The sequence below is a fragment of the Equus caballus genome, chromosome 31 (genome assembly GCF_041296265.1).
Source record: "Equus caballus isolate H_3958 breed thoroughbred chromosome 31, TB-T2T, whole genome shotgun sequence".
NCBI lineage: Eukaryota > Metazoa > Chordata > Mammalia > Perissodactyla > Equidae > Equus > Equus caballus.
This window is the reverse complement of record NC_091714.1, coordinates 23139457-23160492: the sequence shown is the minus strand read 5'-3', so window position 1 is coordinate 23160492 and position 21036 is coordinate 23139457. Positions and strand designations below refer to the sequence as shown.

Genomic DNA, 21036 nt, shown 5'->3' with positions numbered 1-21036 from the left:
GTTAATGTGAGTTCATTAAAAAAACAACAAACGAAAAGACTAAATTCTCTGTGGTATGTCACCCAAGAGAAGATAGCTCTCCACTGTCCACTTGAGAGAGATCACTAAGTGACCAGATCAGAAAACGAGATTTCCAGTTGTCACTGTCTCCAAGCGGGAATAATTGAGTAGCTGTGCACAAACTACATTCCTATGTCCAGGGTGCTCTCCTGACTACTCAGGTGAGTTCAGCCTAATGGTCTGATAAGCACTAGTCTCTGGACCAGCTATAGGAAGACACAGTGCCCAAACGATTTTATACACAGGTTGCTCTGTTGCTTATGCAGTCACAACCATGTGGTCTGATAACTATTACTCCTTGGTCTCAGCTCTAGAAAGGAATACAGTCCTAACCCTGACAGACATCACAGACCAACATACCTCGCCAAGAACCAGGAACAACCACAGAAATAAAAAAAAGACAAAGAAAAAACCCAGAACAACTGAGATTCCACAAAAGAAAGGTTCTAGGACTGCTTGGAATTTACTCTGGGAGGCAAAAACTGCGTGCTGGCCTTAAACATCCCAGGAGCCACACTTCACCAGCAACGCAGTTCAATTGGCTCTGATAGGGGAGTCCACTACGACATCCTGGTGGGGTGACCTCAAAAATTGTTGCATAATAATTAATTGTTTAATATTCAAAAAGTTAAAAACATGGTTTATACAAGGATCACATGGTCAAAATTTAACTCATTAATGAGGATATCAGCCAGATGTTAAAACAGGTTCCAGGAGGATTTCAGAAATGTCGTCTTTCAGAAACAGCATGCTATGTTGGAAGAAAATTTAAAAAACAACCAAGGTATAAATGTCCAATGGGGTAACAAAATGGTAACTTCTGGGTTTCTCTTTCTTTGAATCTGTTCTAGACAAAGTCAACAAGTTATCGTGCATCTTTACAGAGTGTGGGTCCTAATCAAAGTCAAGAGCAAGTCAAACAAAGATGTATGCCTCCAGAGGACTTTTTGGATGGACCCCTTAGACAATCCTCTGAATAACAGCCTTCCTTTCCTCTAATTGCAGTATATTTCACATTTTTCCTTTACAGCTCTATGAGAAGTACTTGTTTTTAGCATAGACCCCAACCAGGAAGTGATTCTTGCCACTAACATAGCAGGATTTCCCCTATCTTCCACTGCCACATTATAAATTGAGATATAACGCAAAGATGCTGATGGAAGGAACATCTCAAGATGCAGGACCAGGCCAACTGAAAAGAATCCATTTTCTGGATCGTAGGAAATCCGTGGTCAGGATTTGGCGTGTACCGCAGCGCACCCGTGAGCACAGATCCAGGGCTCACATTAATCAGGAAACCACTCAGGGTAAAATTTGAGAAATTATAGAAGCACAGGCTGAGGGAATTTAATGCTGTTTGTAAAAACTGTTCCGTCTTTCCATAAATTCTCTGTGAGTTACAAGAGGATGGCAAAGAAACACAAGCGATGGATTTCAGAAAATATACTCATTTTAAAAAGAGGGTATCAAAATAGAAGGGACACACATACACAGAAAGTCGCACAATCACCAGGCTAATAGAGAGTTTCCCCACCTCTTTTCGGCTCTAATGTACAAAATCTGAGAATTACTTTTACAGTATCTATTGCACACACCCACCATGCAACTGCTGTGCTAGGTGACACGAGACCTTCAAAGGAGGAGAAGACAAAGGAGGGCTGAGCTCTAATTTAGTTCCACTGACTGGCTAAGTGACATCAGCAAATGTAAACCTTTTCAGGATCCGGTTTTCTTGCGGGTAACAATCTTTCAAGTTTATGAAATTGTAAAAGACTATAAATCTGTAATTTTATAATTCCTGTACCCCAGGAGCTTAGTAGTTTTTTGAAGACTTTAAAAGATGTTAGCGGAGGGAGAATTCCTAATATGGAGATTATTTCATTCAGAGTTTTTCAAAATTTTATTTTTAATTTTTACCGCAGAATTATTGGTTCAAAAGCACTGCTAACCGGACACGTGAAGAAGTGAAACATATACATAGAGATGCTCTGAGTGAAGCAGGTAGGCGGTACTACGACTCCTTCCTGGCAGGCCCTCCCATCTTGGCCTTTAGACTTCCGCGGCCCTAGGCAGCTCCACTGAACCCCCAGGGCTCCCTGGAGCAGGTTTGAAAATCACTTATGAAGTCCAAACTACTTAGTTTAAGGATAATAAAATAATAGGCAAGTAGACGTTAAATTTTCTTAACCAGGAAATGTTCTTGTCCAAGTTCACAGACATCAGGGACAGGATTTGGGCCAGACCACACAACTGCCACTCTCCAGGTGCTCCGTGGTGCTCTGTGTCAGCTCTCTAAAATATTGATCCCTTGTGTGCTGCCAGCTCGTTCACCCTCTTTTCACAATAACTCCTCAAAATGCAAAAGGGACTTGTATTTGCTTTTGAATCTACTAAAAGTTATTAATTTTATAGTTTTGCAAAAGGCCTATTCAACACCAAGATTATTATATCTGAACATTTTCACATGAGTTATCTGGTAAATGAAAAGAACAGAGGAAAGACGGCTTGGAGCTTGGAGCTGCCACATTTTTGGGCATGAACATATTGAAAGGATCCCTAAGTTTTTTCTTAGAGCTTCGAAGATGATTTTCAAGTCTTTCCATTTTCTCTGTCACTTTATATCACTTCCTGCTCCTGGATCAGCTTATATATTTCCTGCTGTGTCTCTGTTTCCTGTGAGGCAGAATCTCATTGTTCTTTTAAGCATTTGTCAGTTTAACAAACTGTTTTATGATTTAGACTCAAATAACGGGGCTTTTGTGAAGAAAAGCAGACGAGCAGGTGGAGGGGAAGAGGGAGGGGGCATGAGGTAAGGGAGAAGCTCGAACGCATTGGGGTTGCCTTCTAAAATCCTATGCAGATTTTTTTCCCCATTCAGATAACTTGCTGACCTTATCCTATGCTCCAGCTGATGGCAATTACTTCAGTTTGTCAGGCTGACCAACTTTAGAACCTTGGACAATGCACTTCGTTGCAATCAGATCTGCATTAAAATCCAGAAATGAAGGATAAATCCGTTATTACCGTTGAAGTTATTATGGTTTATTTTTTCAAAAAGAAATACACTCATGTCAGCAGGCCTGAGCTTTCTTCTCTCCAAACTTCTAACATGTCTTCTACAAATAAGCCTGGTATCTTCTACATAATTAATCTATAATCTCATGAAACTCAATTGGAAGCTGTCTCAGTAGTTTTTCCTAATTCTTCACTGCTCTTCTCTTTTGTAAATTTTATAATTATTGACAAAACATTTTAAGGAAAAAAAACACACAGAAAGGAAAAAAAAAGTAGGGAACAGCCATAACATATATTCAGCATTAGAATATAGACCCTCTCTGTTCACTGATAAATTTCAATTTATCTTTCTATCAGGCTGCCATGCCCATGGGTGGAGTGATTTGGCAACTTCTTAATACAATGTGATCTGAGGGGTACAAAAGAGGGTATCTCTGACTTTAAAATTCCCTCCATAAATTGCCTTAGCTTCCAAAATCCCCATCTTCTCTTTCTAGAGTAGGGATCTAGATGCAGAAAGCTCAGTTAAAATGCAGATGTGTCACCTGGAAACTAGCCTCTAATCTAGGGTCTGCACTCAAGGCTTCGTAATTTTCCAAGCTGAGAGCAAAGCCTGAGGGGATGAGACGGGACTTTGGGAGGGTAAAGTGAGTCAAAGGTAGGGAGCCTTTAGGGCAGCTCGTCACACTCTTTTGGAATCATACAAATCATCTCTGTTTTTGTTGGCAGGGAAGAGCGGGCCTAGGTGAAAAACATTGGCAGGGCCACCAACAGGTGAGGGGCAAGGAGAGCGCCAACTATTTGCCAAGCGCTGGTGCCATCAAAGATGATATCTTGTCTCACCTAATCTTCAAGGCAAACTTGAGTGTTAGGGCTTAACTATACCAACAGAGAGAAGAGAAAATGAGCCCCAGGGACCCACATTCACAGAATTCCTTTACTTCAGCATCTGGACTTGAATTCATGGCCAACGCCTTCAGCTTCACCAGCTCACAGAAAAAGCAGGAAGGCAACGTATAGAGCATGACACATGTCCGGGAGACAGAGGAAGCTAAAAGCCACTGGTGGCTACTTCCCCGTCCTGTGTCTTGTGATGTCTGGTGTGTGAAAGTGAAATGAACCCTAGGTCTGATTAATTCTGAACAGTGTGGAAAAACTGTTTTCCAGGTGAGTAAATATTCATCTTCAAACTCATTTCCTGAGGTTCGTCTCCCATCTCTTCCCTGTCTTCACACTGTGCTCCAATATTCTACTCTGCCCCACCAATGCATTTGTTCATGCCATTCCCCCCACCAGGAAAGTGCTTCTTGTATGTTTGTCAAAGTCCTAGGAAGTGGAGTAACTTCTGGTACTTCTGGTTAGGTTGTCAGGTCAATATATAGGCATAAATTAATTTAGTCAAAGTTAATCCATAAAACTCCTGAAATCACCTTTAAAGTTCAGTGTCTTTGGATTTGTCACTGTAAAGCTCTATAGCACAAGAGAACAGAGCCTGCCGAGGGAAGGGCCGATTCATGGCTCCCATCTCATTCTCCCTCCAGGATGCATTCTCTTTAAATAGGAAGTGGATGGAAATGGCTTTGCCCTAATTTGCCCTAATAGTTGCTTTGTTTCTTTCTCCCTCTGCTTCCAACTAGAGCATGTGTAATTCAATTCAGGTAAATTATTCATACGATATAGCTTTGCTATATTTCATTCAAAGTGAATTGCTATGACACTCACTTCTTCGATGGATATGACACTATAGCCTTTCACCTCTTGGTACTTAATTTATTCTCTCTTATAATGTTATTTTTATTGGTCTCTTCTACATGGATTGTAAGATTTCCATGGTCACAGATTGTGTTTCACTCATAATTCTAGGCCCCATCGTGCATAACCAATATGTTGAACTGAATTAAATCAGGCACATAGTTATATACAGATAGTTCTACTCTGGCTGGCCAGAACCACTTGCTGAAAGGCACCCAGATCCTTTGGAACCTCTCTGGGTGTAACAGTGGCACAGGGAGCCGGGCAGAGTAGGATACTCCTCGGGTGGGAAAGGCCTCAGGCTGGGTCTGGCAGCAGTTTACAGCATGGTGGCATCAGCGAGGCAGTCAGTGGTTCCAGGTTAAGGTAGGGAGAGGACCCATCTCCCCGCCACCCCTCAGGCAGCACCAGAGGCTTTGCTATGTAGAGGGGGCGCTGCCTGGAACCCAGTGGACTGTTGACTGGAGCCCAGAGGGCCTCAGCACAGACAGAACACTGCTCAGGAAGGGAAGTAAACAGAGGAGATCGCTGGGAGAACCTGAGGCAGACCTGTCACAGTAAACAAGGGGGGCAGGCTTTCAGCAATATTTTCTTGGGAGGCCACACAAGTACAAACTCCCACTAAAGAGATTATCTAAAATAAGTACAGTGGGAGACACGGCCTTTCCACCCTCATATGGCCTCATACTGGTCTCAGTGTTCAAATATCTGTGCATCCTGAGTTCATCTTTCAGCATTGGCAGCTTGTAGGTATATGGCCTTGAATAAATTTTTAACTTCTGTGCCTCCATTTTTTCATCTTTCAGGTAGAAATAGTTATCATACTACCTCAGATGGCCGTTTGATGGATTAGATTAGCTAGTCCACACAGATCCCTCAGCATAGTATTTGACCCTTAGTAAGCTCTCAATAAAGCTAACCTTGCACCTCATCCATCATATCAATTCATTTATTGACTGCAGCTTGTCTTTCTACTCTATTTCTCACTACCCAATTTCACATACCCCAGCCTCTGTTCTCTGCCTGTACCACCTCACTTTCAAGACTCTGCTCACATTCCTCTCTTCTAGTTGCTCCTATTATTTTTTCTCTACCTCTTTCCCCTGAGTATTAGCTGGGCCTCAGGCCACCCAGCTAAAGACTACATTTCCCAGTCTTCCTTGCAACTAAGCACAGTCATGTGACTAAGTGCTACCCAATGGGAGCTGAGATGAGTTGGTATGTATAATTTCCAGAACACGCCATTAAAAAAAGAAGGGGTGTGCCTTCCACTCTGCTGGCTGAAGTGTGAACATACCATAAGATGGAAGGATAACAGAACAAGAAGACAGCATGAACTTTGGTCCCTGATGGCTTCCTAGAGCAATCCACCCACACTCAAACAAGCACAGCAGGTTAGCTCTCCTGTCTTGTGACTTTATCCCTTCCTACTTGGTACCTTTATTCTTTGCAGTCTATTATAACCATATTAGAGACAGGATATTGACACAGAGAATCAGTTTCAGGCCTCCAAGAACTTATGATCTTGAGAGATCTTACAATGAAAAAATGGCAAGTTGGCTTTTCCAGATTCTACTGAAAAGACACTTGCCAAGGCTGGCTCTTACCCCTTCTTTGCTTCCCTTTCGGCTTAAGGAAAATTGAATTCCCATCACCCACCTCTCTTTCTTGTTAATCAGTTAACATTTTTAAAAATTGAGACAGCTTGGCTAAACCATAAATTTTTTATTACAATGCATTTTTTGTAAAAATTTGCCATGACTCATCTATGATTGTTCCAAAGATTTATATGACCAGTTCATGTCAATTTTTCTGCAGAATGATCTTCCCTCTTTTCTGAATATCTGACAGCATGCATCTGTGCTGTGTGTACAAAATTTCTCCTCTTGAGAGCCCCACATTTGACAGAAGCAAGTTTGCCTCATTTTTCAAACAGTGTTAATTTAGTTTAAAAATACTTTTCTCATGTTATTGCAAGGGTCTTCTTTTATTCCATCTCATGCTTTAGTCTATCTTGGATCTAACACTTATTTAATTAGAATTTGACTATTGGGAAGGAGGGGGGAGCAATGAAATTTAGTTACCACTTCTTACCTCCTGTCAAATTTCTTGTCATATATCAAAGGAATGAAAGAAGGTATCACTTTTTTTTCAGATAACACAAGACAAACATTAGAAATTCAATCAGTTTGGAAAATGGCTTCCCCACATCTTCTTTTATCTAGAGGATAATTTCCTTTGTAATGGGTTTCACAATGCAAATTAGGCACAGTTTATTAATATACAAGTCCAGAGAAATGAATTTATATGTACCCCAGAGGGAAGGGTTCATGGAGACATTCACTCTTCATCACTTTAGGACTATAGGAACCTCTGCAATATGTCCCCTTCCATCAAGATCTCAGGGGTACCCAATAGAGCCAGTTTTCATGAGGGAAGATGTCTCCACCCCTCTTCTCCATGGAAGACTAACTAGAATCATTGTTACCACTTTAAATCTCTTCAATTGGTTAGTGTGTTGTCAGCAGTATAACTCAATCAACAAACATGTATTTATTTCCAATTGGAAGAAAGGTTCTGCCCTTTCTAAGAGAGACAAGTAAAGATATTATTTATGCCCTGAAGGAATTGCCAATCCAGTTGTGGAAACTTGTAAGAGTCCCAAGCTTTTCAAGACATATTTAGAAGAACAAAGTGTGGATGGACTTGAGGGTATTATGCTAAGTGAAATAAGTCAGGCAGAAAAAGACAATTACCATGGGACTTCACTCATCTGTAGAAGAAAAACAAGCAAACACACAGATATAGAGGACAGATTGGTGGTCACCAGAGAGAAAGGGGGTGAGCAGAGGGTGAAAGGGGTAAAAGGAACATATGCATGGTTATGAATGGCAACAAGCCTTTTGGTGTGAGTACAATATAGTCTATATAGAACTCAAAATATAATGACGTACAACTGAAATATATATAATGTTATAAACCAACGTGACCTCAATAAAATAAAATTAAAAAAGAACAAAGACCTGCCCCCTAGGTGCCTCATAAAAGAGCATTCCTAAGAACAGTTACAAGCTCCTTTGGGCTGTTCGAATCCATTAGGTTTGACATCATATAGCCTGAGTTTGAATAGGCTTTTTAATCTTCGGTGAATTTAATTTTTAGCAGGGGCTGCATCTTAAAAACCCTTGTCGTTCTCAATGCCTCACTTAGTGCCATATGCACAAAGTACACTGATGAATAAAAATGAGTGAAAGAGTAAATGAATAAACTTTTCTTTAATAGAGTGGCTTCTCACTTTCTTTTTGTTTTGTTTTGTTTTGTTTTTTGAGGCGATTGGCCCTGAGCTAACATCCGTTGCCAATCTTCCTCTTTTGTTTTTCTCTCACCCAAGCCCCAGTACCTAGTTGTATATCCTAGTTATAGGTCATTCTAGTTCCTCTAGGTGAGACGCCGCCATAGCATGTCTCTAAGTGGTGTGTAGCTTGCACCGAGGATCCAAATTGGTGAACCCTGGGCAGCAGATGTGGAGCACACAAACTTCATCACTCAGCCACTGGGTCGGCCCTGTAAATGAATAAACCTCTGATATACTATTGATATAGTTGACAAAACTATCTCATTCATCTTCAGGTCAACACCTAGGATGTTATGGCACAGTAATTTCCATTTGTGCCCAAGAGGGACTAAAGGCCCATTGTTTGCATTTATATCCATCCAAATCTTCAACAGGTGTTTGCTGAGGACTTGGTATATGTCAGATATTGTTTGAGGCGCTGGGAATACAAGGATGAATAAGCCAAGAATTTGCCCTAATGAAGCTTACATTCTAGGGAGAAAACACTGCAAAGTAAAGAATTTCGCTCTAGACCATGAAGCAGCTAGTAAGGGAAGGAAAATTACAACCCTGTCAACTTGAGCTCACAGGTAGATAGAACTTGTTTGCTCAGGCTTTATAAACTTCACCAACAAAATGGCGTGAGTCTCCCTAGTGAATAAACCAGAATGGATTACACCTTGAAAAGCAGAAGCAGAAAATTATTACAATGCTCCTTTACCTAATTGGTACATCCATATGGGAGATATTGTAAAAATAAACTAAACTAAAAATGGACTTGGGAAAAAAAAATAGCTGAACTGTACTTTACATGAAATTTTATTCTGTGCTCTAATTTATGTGTTCTCCTCTCTTAATTCTTTCTGTCTCTTTTAACAGTCTTTTACTAATGCATTTTACCAATGCTTCACTAAAATTCCCATGAGGAGAAAAACACTGATACGACGCCCAGTTAAAAGACTTACTTATGTCTTATGTAATCTACTGAATAAAATACTGTTAATAAAAAACACGAAAGTGATGCATTTAACCCCTGTGGAAGGGGAACACTTCTTAGCTTCCTCCTGGTGTCTCCCCGGTCTCCTCCCCTCCCTGCTGTGGAATGAATGACTGAGCTAGAGATTAGTGACCGTGAGGTAAATGTTTCTTTCCTTCTAAAATTTAAGTTTCTAATTTGCTATCTTTGAATTACTATCAGGCAAGTGGCTTTGATCAGTGGTAGGTGGAGAGAGAGCGTAGAAATCCATCCTTCACTAATTTGAAAAATTATTTTTAAAGCAGGAAATTTGAACTCAAAAGTTTACTGTTTATTATTCATTATCAATATTGCTAAATATTGAATTAGGCCAGGTAATAGCTTCCTCCATATACTTGGACTACTGAAAATATTTGGCTAAATTCATTTTGGAAATATTTCACTTCTATGATGCAAAGCCCACGTTAGGAATTTTGTAGCTTTTCTGTTGAAAATAATATGCTCATGATATATGTGTCAGCCACACTTTATTCATTTTTACCCTTTTAACTCTTAATGATTAAACATTTTTAAGAGCAATTGTTTCTGAATTTCCTTCCAGACCGCCTGCCCCACACTGAGTTCTTTTTCCCAGTACGGAGGGGCAGAAAATGGAAATCTCTCACCAAAGCAGCTAGACCTCAGCTGACTCTGGGAAGGGAGGAAGGAAGGGAGGAGGAAGAAAGGAAGGAAGGGATGAAGTGGGGAGGGGAAGGGTAGGAAGGGAGTCCACCATCTGTGATAGAGCTGGCCAGATATTCACAAACTCATTTCTTCTGCTGGGCTCGGAAATAAGCCACATTTGCCACCTCTCTTGTAGTTGGGAGTGGGCGGCCATTAGACGGAGTTGTACGGGGTGGAATGAGGAGAGATGTTTGCCACCTCCAGGCTTGACCCTCGAAACTCCCAGAATAAACCTGCACACGCTGCTTCCCTTTCCTTCCAGGCCAGCCAGCTGCAGAGGGTTAGGGGGAGCTCTCTCAGGAGGCTCTGGCGATGGCGGAGCCACTAGCTGGAGCACCCACACTGGACGAGTGGCGCGAGGAAGAAACGAATCTTCACTGTGTTAAGACACTGAGGTTTGGGGTTGTTTCTTAAAGCAGGAGCCTTCCTTGTCTAATACAGCACCTAGAGAAATGAAGCGGTAATGACAAACTCCCTATCTTCTAGGCCTGAGAAGCAGGTGATCCTCATTGGCAAGGCTCAGTTAGGACATCTCTAACGAGAAAAGGAGGAAGACTAGAAGTATCTCCACATCCACTGACCAAGGGATGCATCCTGTCTATTTTCACACCATAAAACAGCAAGAGGAGGGCTTCGTTGCTCCACACGGGAATTTAATATTCTTTGATGCTGTATTGACGGTAAATGATCTCTTTATTCCTTTGGGGGGAGGTGAGAATCCTGGGGCAGTAACATTAGATTTCGTTGACATATGAAGCAATTTTGGCAAACCTAGCGAGCCTTTTGGTTGTGATTTATATCTAGTGAGGGAGAAATGACATCTGGGATGTCTGATTTATTCACTAGCAAAATGCTGGCTGAACCTAAAATAAGAAAATAGAGATTTATGTAACAGATTGCAGCGCCTTAATTTAAGGGTGGTTAGGAAACCAGCAGACACTCCAGGCTCTGCTCGGCTTGGAATCACAGGCTACAAGTTAATGTTACCTTTCTCAAAGTATTAAGTCATATGCTGAGAGTCAGGGCATTATTTCTTCACCTGAACATTTTCAAGATGACTATTTCATATCCAGATTAAGTCCTGGCATTCAACTACATGTCGACTGCCATAAAAAAGCAAAGAGCTCTTGCGGAGTTTAGCAGACAGCTACGGTCTATTGTAAGCCAGCTTGGAAGCCCACAGGCTACTGCATATTAATCTCCATGACAGGAGAACCTGGGAACTACTGGGACTTGATAGTAAGGAATTCTGTCCCCTCTATTAAGAGACCACTTGAAGTCAAGGTCATAAGTGTTTCTTTTTCCAAACCTAACAAAGTTTTCCGGGAACATACTCGATGTTGTAAACACTAAAATGCAATTTCTCTCTGGTCTCAGTGCCCACACGAGATGTGCTCCTCTTGAGCCACTGATTTCTTCTTGTCTTGGGAACGCTGAGTCACATAACAGACTTCCTGCTCCCTGCTTCCCACTTCCTGCTTTGAATTGCCTATGAGAAAGCTCAGCGCCAACACGCAATCCCCTCTAGAGAATGCAGGGGACTCGATGGCATGACTGTGCTGTGCAAACCCATTCCTCTCCTCCCTGCATTTCTCTATTGTGACATTGTTACACGTGTTCTCATCCATGCATTCGTTGATCAAGCAATACACTTATCATGTTAGCTGCCCGAAATTCTTTCTCGATGAGAGCAAAAAATGGTGAAAGGGAGAGAGAAAGAGAGAGAGAGAGCAGGGAAGGAACAACAGGAGAGAGGGAGGAATGGAGGAGGGATGCAGTCTATAGTTCCTTCGGTGGTCAGCAGGGGAGGAAGCTGGGTGCCTTATCAAAGCATCACTAATCAGGTGGATTTACCTTTTTTCCTTTAGAGGAAACTAAGGCCCTTGCTATTGCTCCTGTCTTCTTTTAAATTCCCCTTACAGTGAAGGGGTTGCCTTGAAGAACGCCTCTTGCAACATCAGATTTCGTTACCTCATCATGCCTTCCTTAAGGTCAAGGTTTGGGAAGAGTCACTGTGGTAACTATTGGGAATGAGTTTTTTTTTTTAAAGATTTTATTTTTTTTCCGTTTTTCTCCCCAAAGCCCCCCAGTACATAGTTGTATATTCTTCGTTGTGGGTCCTTCTAGTTGTGGCATGTGGGACGCTGCCTCAGCGTGGTTTGATGAGCAGTGCCATGTCCCCGCCCAGGATTCGAACCAACGAAACACTGGGCTGCCTGCAGCGGAGCTCGAGAACTTAACCACTCGGCCACGGGGCCAGCCCCGGGAATGAGATTTTTGTCTCTAGCAGGACTAACCTTGGAAAGCCAGCTAAGGCTGTTCAGTTGACCCCTTTCAGTTCTTCCTTCTATTGGTGACACACTGTCAAGTGTCTCAGGGAACATGGTTTCTGCTTCTTTCCATCCTTCACTCTGGATAGCACAGCTCTCAGGGCGAATGGCAAAATAAATACCTCCTATCTGCCTCCTCTCTGCAGGAATTTAGCTCTTCCCTCCAGCAGACCATGCCATCCTTCTGACCCTGGACAGCAAGGGTCCCTGGCTTCTGCATCCAGTCCAGCAAGGCCTAGGATGAAGACTTGATTCTTTCTCCTACCAAAATTAAGTGCTTCCTTCTTCTCTTTCCTTGGTAAGAACTCAATAAATGATTTCACCATTAAGCGCCAGCAGGTTCTAGTCCCAGTTCTTAAGGCGAGAATGGGAGGATGAAAAGCTACAGAATCTGTCAGAAAAGACCGTTATAAAATGGACTGAAAAACAAAGCAAGTGGCATTGAAAATGAGCTGCATGCATCCTTGTCCATTTCTTGGGGTTTTTGATCATGGGCCTTAGGTTTCACAACTTCTTCCGGGAGTATTTGTCCATTTAACAACAACAAAATTTTTTCTTTAGCCAAAGGAATGAATCCGCAGTGGTTAGGAAATTTGGTCCGCAAAACTAGAGTGCAAGAAATGTCACATGTATTTCTTTTCTTAGTCTGCTCCAAGTTCACGTTTTTCCAAGGTTGTGAGAAATCCAATCACTGTCATTATTGGGGATTTAATTCCACCTCCCCAGTCAGGCAAATCTCACTGTGATCTCATGCATTTGGCAACGTCAGGGGAAGGGTCCCGGGGTCTTGCGTTCATATGTGGTCATCACTGATATGCTTGCTTCCCAAGCCCGAGACGTCCCCAAAAGGCAGGGAATTCCTCAGCTTCCACGCCAAGCCTGGGCTCCCAGGGGCTCAGCCCACCCCCTACCCCTAGAGAAATCCCCTCCTGGGGCTCTGTGTGTCAGCATGTGATGGGAAGAAGCATCTTGCACTTTCTTGGGCCCCCAGTTTTCTTCCTTCCTTTGCCCCATTAATCCTATCTTTTGAACTCCAAGCACTGCAATTCATTTGCCCCCTCCTCTTCCAGGACCATCCAGCGTGACAAACCTGAGTTTTCACAAATGAACATTAAGCATCTAGGAAGGAGAATTGCCATCTTGCCTGGTAACTCCTGCTTCTCTCCCTGTATCACACATGTTTCCAAGAGAAGGGAACAGAGAGACCTGGCCCCAAGAACGAAGTAAAAGTCAACAACTCAAGAAATGATCTCTCCACAAATAACCCAAGATGGAAGGGGGGCATCACTGAGTAACTGAAGTGGAAGAGAATAAGGGCAGCGTGAGCATTTGCCTCCTACCACATCCCTCCATTGAGGAAGTGGCACTGATCACGTATGTCCAGGCAAGAGGAGAAGAGAACCTCTAGGGAAGGTGACCCAATTTAGTCTTGGAAAGAATAAAGCTTTCAGCTGAGAAAAAACTGAGGCTCAAATGTTAATTCTACCACTTAGAATCCGTATGACATTGTGCAAGGGAATCTCAACCCTGCGTCTTAGTGTTCTCTCCGTAAAACGGGATAGTAAATACCTGCTTGCAAAATACTCATGAGGAATAAATGAGTCCCCTCTCTCTTTGACTCTTCCCCCAAATATGCCAAATCACTCTCTAGGATGCTGGGTGGAAGGGCAGGAAATACAGAAAGGCTAGGGGAGACATTCCTGAAAATCCAGAAAGATTTTCCTCTCCAGCCCAATGTCATTAAGCTTTACGTGCCAGGTCAAGCAGGTGGAAAGAAGGAAGTGAGAGGCCGTTGTTCCTACCTCCCCCCCGCTTTCCCCGTGGCCCTGAAGGTGATCCTCTTAAATACAATGTCATGGTTAAACCCTGGAGACTTGGAGCCAGTCAGACCTGGGTTTGAATCTCAACTTCATCGCGGGCAGGCTGAGCAAGCCTGCCGATGTGTGAAACAAGGATAGTCCAAATTACGACAAGAGTTAGTGTAAGAAAAAAAGAGATGACACCCAAAATGTTTAGTCCAGTGTCTGACAATAATAACGACGCTCCAGTTACTTTTATTATGATGATCAGTAATATTTTCTGTCCACTTGCCCAGAAATCTTTCGATAACATCAGTTTCTGCGATTTTTCCTTTTCCTTCTTGTTGGGTGGGTTTTCATCACAAACAATTTTTTCGGCTTCTTCCTGATTATGTTCCTTCGTGTGTGAATTCCATTAATCCATTAACTTGGAGTCTTTGTAATTGTCAGTCATTCCAAAGTAGCTCCTAGGCACAAGGGTTCACAACAACAGAGAGCTGCTTCCATGGAGCCGTAGCGACAGCCTGCCCACGCTACAGAGCGGAGTGCGCCCAGGCCACATGCTTACAAACAGCCACACCTTCACCCAGGATACCGTCTTTTTTTTATTACTATTACTCTCTTTTTTCCTCTTCAAGGCTGACAAGTTGCACCAGGTATTTCCTTCTTACTTAGATACCAAAATAAAGTCTTTTCCAAACTTCTGGCTTTTGCTTTCTTATGCCAGGGTGTCAGAGCCAGCCCCTGAGTCATGCAGCCGAAAGCCAAGCTGAGGGGAGGTGGTGTTCATTTCAGGAACTCAGCTCAGCTTCCTGGAGACTAAACACAGCGGCATCAATAAATAGAGGAGAAAGGAGGCAGTAATAAGAGGAATTTAAATCTCAGTTGCGATATTAACTAACAGCGATACAATAGTTAAACGTGGCTATCCAATAGAAAAGCATTTCCACAGGTGGAAAGATCAAAATCAGAGGCAGAATAAGGCCTGATTCTGCCATCAGGCAGCCAGTATGGATGGAAATAGCATTTTCTTAAATGCAAAGCCTTTTTATTGAAATAGCCCAGAATGTTCCTAATGGATATTTTGAAGTACCATTTTTCCTTCCATTCAATCTGTAAATATTTATAAGCACCTCTTATGTACCAAATGTTCGAGATGCAAGAGAGAACAAGACACCGATGGCCTCTGACTTCATGGGGCTTATATTCCACCGGGAGAGATAGATGATAAACAAGGACCTGTCCTTAAACCAAGGGACGATGAACAAAAGGCATGACCCTGGGTAAGTGTCTAAACTTTCTTAGGCCACCGTCTCTTCACCTGCATAAGGAGGACATTAGCAGTCCCTGCATCAGTGGCTTGGTGCAAGGGGTGAATGAAGTGCTATGTGTTCAGAGCTCAGAGCAGTGCCCGGCACAGGGCAAGCCTTGCCTACGTGTTGGAATGCAAGCCTTGAGGGCCTTGTGTCGTTTTGTTCACTGCCCCATCCCCAGTTCTTAGAACAGTGCCTGGGGTAGAATAGGTGCTCAAGAAATATGTGTCGAAAGACTGAAATAAAATAAGATCATAGATTGGGATTCATGTTGTGAAAGATGTGAACAGGGCCCTCTAACAGAGGAACGGGAGAGAAGGAGAGAGGATGATACAGCCAGAGGGTCTCTGTGAAGAGCGAATGGAAGAGAACTCCAGGAAGAGGGCACAAAGGCAAGTGCCCTCTGGCAGGAAAAGCTGGCTGTGTTCAAGAGTCTCCTACTGACGTAGGGGGAGCACATTCACCTGCCCAGCAACCAGTTTCCAGGCTGCAGCCTCCGATGTCCACGTCCTGCGCTTTTCCTTTAGTCCATTTTCCACACACAGCAACACACAACTTCTCATTTCTCCAAATTTGAACATCTCTCAATGTGAATATTTCTTTTAGGGAATAGTTTTGGAGGGAGCAAGAAGTGGAGGAATATTTTTCTCTCAAATATTTTAGCTCTCTGTAGCCTCCAGGGAACCTGGTCAGTTGCAGTGTGGTCACCATGAGTTGCCAGACATCTCTCCTTATTTTTCACCCTCATGTTTCGTGCCCCTTCCTGAGGGCATCTGACAACTTGGAATTCCCCAAATTTGTTCTTAAGCTCTTAAGTGAAGATGTTGCAGCGCATCTTATAAACTTGTTCCCCAGGGAGGGACTTCCATCCTGCATGTTCCCATCCCTATAAGCTCAAAACTCCTCCAGAAGGAGTTGTTGATGTGTCTTTAGAAATACTCATGTCTGCTCAAAAGAGAAAGGGGTATTTATGTTCCCATTATTAATAAAGCTGACTTCCCTCTGTTTTATGATGAGATCTCATATAATCTAGTAGGATTTGCTTCTGACTAGAAAGACAGCAAGGAGGGAGGATCCCGGACTCCTCCTGAGAGCTAACTGATTGGTTAGGCCACAGATGTGCCCATGTAGACAATGGGACAGATCAGCTGCCATCACACAGGTCCCAAAACTGTCCCATTCCTCCAACACTCTTACTGTCAGCCTTCTCAGGTTGATCGTTTCCTAGCCAGGCAGAGGAAAGAAAAGAGGAGCAACTGAAGATGTACCTGTTACAGAAAGGAGCAAGAGAACTTCTAAATAAGTTCTTTGCTGACTTCTTTGTCGTGGCTGCTTAAAGTCCGGGATACCTTCGTCAAGTTGAGAAAAGCAATTCCTTTGGGAATGGATAAAAATGTTTGCATTACACAATATCTTCATACTGGAAACCAACATTGATTCTGCTATGTTTTTTCCAAGACTATTTGGTGTGCTTATAAAAGTACTTAACTGGCCGTTGAGGCCTAGGGTTCGAGTCTAGGGGTAAAATTCCATTCCTCAGGAACTCCCCTTGGCCCACAGCATCCTTGCCTATAAAATGAAGGGCGTTGGGCTTGGTGTCTGTTCCAGCTCTCAAACATTCTACGGCTCTATTTAACAAGCGTAAACTTGTGGATGTTCATTTGGCACACCCAAAAAGTAATTTGCCTTGTTTGGGCACCATTTCGTAAAGGCTGCTGCTTATTGTCTCTGCCAATATCAGCTGGACTTAACTGGTTCAGATAGCTTTCTATAGCACCTTTAGATAGGATTATTTTTTATTTAGATTTTTTTTTAACCAGGTGTCTTTTTTTTTTTTCCTTGCTGGGAAAATTCACCCTGAGCTAACATCTGTTGCCAATCTTCCTCTCCCTCTTTTTTTTCCTCCCCAGAGCCCCAGTGCACAGTTCAATATTCTACTTGTAGGTCCTCCTAGTTCTTCTGTGTGAGCTGCTGCCACAGCCGGCTACTGACAGACAAGTGTTGTGGTTCCACAACCGGGAACCAAACCCAGGTCCCCGGAGCAAAGAGCACCGAACTTTAAGCACTAGGCCATCAGGGCTGGCTCTATTTAGAATTTTTAAGGAAAAGCAAACTTTTTGAAGAATCTTTTAAGAAAAAAATATATATGTATATCCTGAACCAATGCTGTGGAACATAGGATGTATAGTTTATTAATATTATGCTTAAAGATCCAGAGTTAGAACAACTAACTTACAGATACAACTGTAGGGCTGTTTGTTGTATGACCTCCAATCTTTCTTCATTAAAGTATTGATAAAACGCTTAGCCAGATACCTGCAAGGCAAATATTTCTATCATGGTCCTGTTCTTATCTGTCTTCCTCTTGTGGCTGCTTTCAGAACAGGGCAAGAACCCCCCCTGAACTCTGTACCAGTCTGTCTGTGACCTTCTTTATAGACTGCTTTGGAGAATTCTTGGTGTCTTCTACGATTTCACAACATTCACACATTAAAGTTCAGAGTCTTCAGCAGTTGTCTTTATATAACTCCAGCTATTTCTACTCCTACTTGTGAATGCACAGACTCATGCAAATGCAAGAACTATGGAAAGCATGGCTCGTCTCCAGGGCCAACTCTACAACTTGGGAGGGATTGCTGCCACTTGCCTGCTGCAAAATACCTTCTCTTCTCCGTCCTGCAGCCATGGAAAGGCTTTCACAGACCACCCTGACTTTTGGAGAGAAAAGAACATCTGAACTGAGTGCTGCCTCAAGAATCTTTCCCCACCATGCGGAACCCTTCACCCGAAGGTACTTCCTGAGCCTCACCAGCCAATGGCCCCAGAAAGACAGCAGCTGTGAGTAAAGCCATGAACTTTCTGGTCACAAGGATTTTCCTCTTATCTGCTTCACCCCCACTTATTCCACATTATACTCTCTTGGTTGTGAGGGATTTGTCTTCCTTAGCTTATGTCTTTGGAACTCATGGTTATCTGTACACATCCAGTGATTCACCAAGTACGGGGATTACAGAAGAGGAAGCTCAGCAAAGCCTCCTTTCACAAGTTGGCCCAGAATTACGCAAGTGGGTTGAAATGAGTAGTAGAAACAGATGATTTTAATTCATCTCATCTGTTCACTACCTGCAGTGCCGATGCATGTGTTTTTGAGTATTGGAGCATATGTTCCATTTTTCTTTTACCACATCCCTTGGCCTTCGGTGCACTAGAGATCCTGAAATTCCCCTTCTTGGAAAGTTATATATAATTGCAGAATTGCTGAATTTCCATCCTGGGCTTTTCATGTGATGAAGAAAAATATATAAATGATTGTAAAACTGTATCCCCGTGCTCATTCTCTTCAAAACGTGTGACCATAATTCAGTATTCTTACCATTTCTGTTTCTTGTTAGCATGGTGGAGTGGATTCCAACTCCTAGCACTCATGTGGACAGCAGAGGGAACCCTGCCTGGTCTTTTTGCACTATCCTCTCACCTTGCGGCGCTATGTCAGACAATGCTCTGCTGCTCTTCATAGAGTCTTCATGGGCAATTTTTTGGAAGTGGGTGGCCAGGTCCTCCTTTCTAGTCTATCTAGTATGGAAGCTCTGCTGAAACCTGTCCACCATGGGTGACCCTGCTGGTATTTGAAATCCCAGTGGCACAGCTTTCAACATCACAGCAACATCCAGCTGCCACGGTCTGACAACCAACAGATGGGTGGTGTGGTTCCCTGACCAGGAAATGAACCCAGGCCATGGTGGTGAGAGTGCTGAATCTTAACCACTAGACCACCAAGATTGGCACCATTTCTGTTACTTTCACTGTAAATATTTGTTCAATTTCAACCTTAGGAGACACCTGTTCATGGTACATGTAGATTCCCCCAACCTTACATGCGAGTGTATCAATTAAGAAAAAATCGTCTTTGCATTATATACTCAATAAATCTCCAGTAAACATATATAGTGGCCTCTATCTTCTATGACAGGTAATATCCTTGCCCTGGATTATCCTACTTGAGATGTACAAACAAAAACCTATCAGAATGTAACCATCTTTCATGCTCAACACGAGCCCCTGAATGGGCGCTTCCATGACAACTCTGCCTTCGTGGACCACCGTCTCCTCTGCAGTCCTATAGCAATGATGCTCTGCGTCCCTAAGTTAATGCTTAATCAGATCCTGTGTCAAACTGATGCCTGTTGCTCTGTGTGGGGTACTCTTGTCTTGCCAATTGCCTTAGCATTTGCCTGAGGGCTATGCAGATGTAGCTAGTTCTTGGAGTCTTCGCTGACTCTCTCCCTCCTTCCCTCATAAAGAATAAAGCAAACCCTCTCTGTGATCCTCTCCCACTCTCTTTCTCTCTCCAGAATGACAGTTTTCACACTGAATGTAATTTTTCTTCTGACATTCCTGGATGTACCGCTAGACTGTGAACTCGTTAGAGGGAAACCAATGTCTTGTTTTTCTTTATATCTTCAATGTCCAGTGCAGAACAACTTTTCAATAAGCATTTCACAATAAATGGATGAATGGATAAATGAATAAATTGTGTCAAGAATTGTTTAATTGCTTGTAGTGCTTTAATACAACTTTTAACAGAGCACTTATTAAATATCAATAAATACTATGCTTTAACAGTTCGATGCGTCTTATATTTTTGACTGGCCAAAGTTATTTTCCCTGCTCAGATTTTCCCAAATGAGTAAAACACTCAATAATGTGCAAGAGGAACTCAGTCATTGCTAAGATGCAAGAAAAATGTAGCACGCTATGCTGAAAAATGTGACCTGGAAACAGTTGCTAGTTTATACATAACATGCTTAGAGGACTGCAGAAAGGTTGAAACAGTGATTCCTACGTGTTTGATAGCTCCAAAAATGACATCAAAGTATCATTAAAAACATATCCTGCTAAATGTGAAAACCTGACAGTCTGCCCTGTCTCCTGCTGAGGGCCTGCCTCTTGTCTGGTATCTGGGAGAAACACCTTCTTTGTGTCATCAAAGTTGGCAGTGAATAGCAAGTGGACTTTCACCTTGCCTGAGACCTCTAACAAAGTACCCCTCTACCTCTGCTCTTCCAGCTCTCTGCAAATGAGCAAACCTAAAAATCCCATCAGCGAGTCCAACCCACTGTTATTTCAAAGTGCAACCCACATGTGAGAAAGAAGCCTGTGGCAAGCCGCTCAAGGTACTAAATCTGTGACTCACTGCCAGACAGAAAAAAGTATTCTCTGCCCAGAAATTCAGTAACATGTTATTGCTAAAATTAAAAATAAAAAATTCTCAAAACAGGCCTGCTATGAATTTGTGTAAATGATGGCGTTACAACATAAATCTGAAAAGAAAGAGTTCTAATTTTCCAGTAAGTTCATGGAAGAACATTAGATAATATCAAATAGCAGCAGTAAAACAGAGGGAGCTAGGCCCTGAAAAATGCTTTCTTTAACTGAATGAAGTCATAGAGTTATGAGAGGGGAAGGACAGTCTGGCTTTCTTGGCAAGACTGTATTTCAACCAAGTTTGGAAGTAATTTCAAAAGGAATTATCATTCTGCAAAAAAGGTATGAGCCATAGAATTCTCAACAGCAGTCCCTTTGCACCCAGGATGGAGATTCCTGCTCACGCCTCTGGCTCATCCCTGGGGTTCCTACGGTCACCAGCAGTAACCACAAGCCCTGGGTGACACTTAGGATCAGACACTCACTACAGTTTACCACAAGCCACCCAGTCTTTCTGGGAGCTTAACGT

General features: G+C 42.6%; 1 long non-coding RNA gene across 1 annotated transcript; it reads left to right on the top strand.

Annotated features, from left to right (window-relative positions):
• The first annotated feature begins 10039 nt into the window (after positions 1-10039).
• On the top strand, positions 10040-19927 carry LOC138921655 (uncharacterized). The gene is made up of 3 exons (XR_011434403.1): positions 10040-10540; positions 12337-12488; positions 13261-19927. It is a non-coding gene; the product is annotated as an uncharacterized lncRNA (long non-coding RNA).
• The last annotated feature ends 1109 nt before the right edge of the window (positions 19928-21036 follow it).